The following is a 3,329-nucleotide window of genomic DNA, read 5'->3' as shown; positions in this document are numbered from 1 at the left end:
ATGCCAATATGACCAACCCAAAGCGTCATTTAGTGGAAAATCTAGTAACGTTGTCCAACTGTTGAAACTGCTACGTTCCAAAACTGGTGTTAGGGCAAACGGAAGGTAATGAGGGTAAATAGTTTTGGAACACACTGAAGCGAAAAAACTACTAACTAGGGAGAAGAAATTTAAAACCGATTTGAAATCCTACTTCGATAGATTTCGCTGGATTTTTTCACGCACAATAAATGTATAACACTCAATTATTTATCCTTCGGCTGCGTTCGCGCAGCGTATTTTCGCGCTGTTGGCATTAGCTATGTTGGTTATGTGTGCATATATATATATATGCATATATATATATGCAGGGTGTAAAAGTGAAATGAATGTTCCGTGTAAAGTAGCTACTTACGTAGTTACGTTACTTACGTTCACTTGCGACCTCCGGGAAGTTAGCCGGGTAACTTTTACTTTTTTAATTTTTGACTTTACGAATCGTTTGTTGGTCGTTTGTTGGTAATTGTTGGCCTAATTAAAAGGTTTGTTGGCTAATACTTTTTTTTTTTTAAATAAAAGAAAATTGTGTGGAAAGTTAGCCGGACGAAACTTATTTTTTTACCATTTGCGGCTTAATCGATGCGCAATCGTTTGTTGGTCACAGATAAACCAATTAAAACGTTTGTTGGTTTATCTGTCTTGAAAAAAAAATAAAAAACTTATGTGCACTCCCGACTCCGTGAAACGGTGGCGTCATCTGCGCAGTCAGATGCGCAGCCGTATGTAGCACATCTTTATCTTTATACGTCTATGATGGAATGTTTACATTGCTTTTTATTAATCCCTTTGAGGACTGTAAATACTCCAAAGTTATTATGCTTGTGAACCCCAAGTGCAAACAGATCTCGGGGTTGTATCATACAGAATTGATGCTCTCGACAACATCGCAAATGTTGTAAGAAAAACCTTGGCCACGGAACCAAGTATAAAAAAATACGACGAAATGCACGAGCTGCAAGGGTAGCACGTATCCAACTGTAGTATTAGAGCCAAATCATAAAATTATTGGAAAAGAAGGCTTTAGATCTCTGGAGAAATCTTTGTTCTTTCGATCGCCAAGTTATCACATACGTTGTAAAGATCCATGCTTGGGAAAGTATACGTTTAAGGAGCCAGGAATTCACATTTTCATCGAGCTCGATATACGCCCTAATCTTCAAAGTAACAGTTTGAGCTGTATGCTGGATCGAATGCCGACAACACTCGGTCTTCAATGCGACGAAAATACAATCGAATACAGGTAAGCACAAAAACTTTTTTATTTGCAGATACATATACAGATATATTTTTTAAATGTATAAAAACTGGATTAATTACTATTTTAAGGTTAATCGGAGTAATAGACTACACATCGGGGCACTACATTGCATACTGCTTGCGTTCTAATGGATTTTGGCAGATGTACGACGATTTGCGAACAAGTGTGGTTCTAAAACTATAGTTCTTTACATTGTCTCTATACTCTATACACATAATGTTACTTGTGATCTGTATCATTACCTTCTGTCCAATCAACATTGTCACTTTCTGCTTTTGAATTTGCATTATTCACAGGAACCTCAGTTTCAGTTGGTTTTCCATCTTTAAACTGATTTTTGTATATATACTACAAGATGTGGAGTTATTATAATACCTCCACATCTTGTAGTATATATACAAAAATCAGTTTAAAGATGGAAAACCAACTGAAACTGAGGTTCCTGTGAATAATGCAAATTCAAAAGCAGAAAGTGACAATGTTGATTGGACAGAAGGTAATGATACAGATCACAAGTAACATTATGTGTATAGAGTATAGAGACAATGTAAAGAACTAGTTAGAAGAATCGCATACATGGCATAGGCAAACGAGGCAGAATAGTGAGAATTACAACGATGTTTTTAAGATTTCTCGTTACAGAAGTTATTCCATTGACTCAAGCTCTAACTCTAGAAACTCTTCAGATAATGGTAAAAAGCATATAGAGCGTGAAACGGATTCAGTTGTATTGACACGCAGGCAGAAATAGTTTATGGAAAGAATACTATTGGGTATGACAGATACATCGAGTTGGTGCCTAAGTAAGTGTTCAGGATTCTGTAGATCACTTGTGTTTAAGGTGGAATACCATTGATTTATTTATCGACTTTTATTTCAGAAAGAAACGTACACGAGAACATCCGAGGACACCTCCAAAATATATAAAATACAGCAGAAGAGGCTGGGATGGCATGATAAGATTGTAGCGGAAACAACTGCATTCTTGGAATCCTCCTAAGGAGGACCAAACAGATTAAGAGGCTGTCGTTTCATTGAATTACTGCTAATCACATTTTTCTTAATTCATATAATTATTGCATATTTTTTCGTACTTTCTTGTTTGTTACGTACTACTTCAACAACGTCTATAATATACATACTTTAAAGCTTAAATACATTAAACGTAGAAATAATGATTTTAAAATAATCGTTTCACGTTTTAGATTTTTGTTTACAGTATTTTATAATCATTTAAAACAACTTCGCTCATAACTTATCAGTTTAACATACTATCACATATACATATATATTTTTGAAGCAATATTTTATGCAGATTATTATAATCATATAAATATAGAGTCCGTCAAAAAGTTCGATTTTTGCGTCAAATTTTACTGCACTCAATAAAAGCAAACTATTCATCAATCAAGTAATCACTTTTTCATATAATCATTATTTACGATTAGTCATTTTCTATGAAGTAGACATTATCAATATCGTTGCCTGTGTATTACATGTGGCATCATCATAAATATTGAAAATCGAACACAATTTTTTGACTAACTCGATATTTTGAGGCAAATTGAATTGATAATATACAAGTTAAAAATGTTCGAATGTTAACTTGTGAAGTTGTGCAATGCTTTGGATACAAGATTTAAATATGGTAATAAATAAAATGTATGAATGTCCATATATACTTGAGAATTGTAATCTAAAAAATATACAAAAATAAAAAATGAACTTTGTATCTTCTTAAAATTACTGTACGTTTTTATTATATAAATCAATATCATCACACTAAGACGAATTTGTCATATATAACATATTAAAAATGTTACTAAATAATCAATAGATATACATATTGCTTTTATATCATAATTCTGTTATTCTGTTGTGTCTCGTCCACTTGAAATAAAAGTTTAATCAGAGACATTTTTATATTTTTAATTTAGCTGTGTTTCAAGTTTACTCAAGATGGTATCCAGTTTCTGATTGGTATTAGCTTCCATTTCGTTTCTTTTCCTCAATCTTTTCTCCATTTCATAAA

General features: G+C 33.0%; 1 pseudogene; it reads left to right on the top strand.

The window, feature by feature from the left end:
• The first annotated feature begins 1,661 nt into the window (after window positions 1-1,661).
• LOC113563304 lies at window positions 1,662-3,022 on the top strand (annotated as a pseudogene).
• The last annotated feature ends 307 nt before the right edge of the window (window positions 3,023-3,329 follow it).

Source organism: Ooceraea biroi, chromosome 13 (assembly GCF_003672135.1).
Source record: "Ooceraea biroi isolate clonal line C1 chromosome 13, Obir_v5.4, whole genome shotgun sequence".
In the NCBI taxonomy this organism is placed as follows: Eukaryota; Metazoa; Arthropoda; class Insecta; order Hymenoptera; family Formicidae; genus Ooceraea; species Ooceraea biroi.
This window is presented reverse-complemented; position numbering and strand designations above follow the sequence as displayed.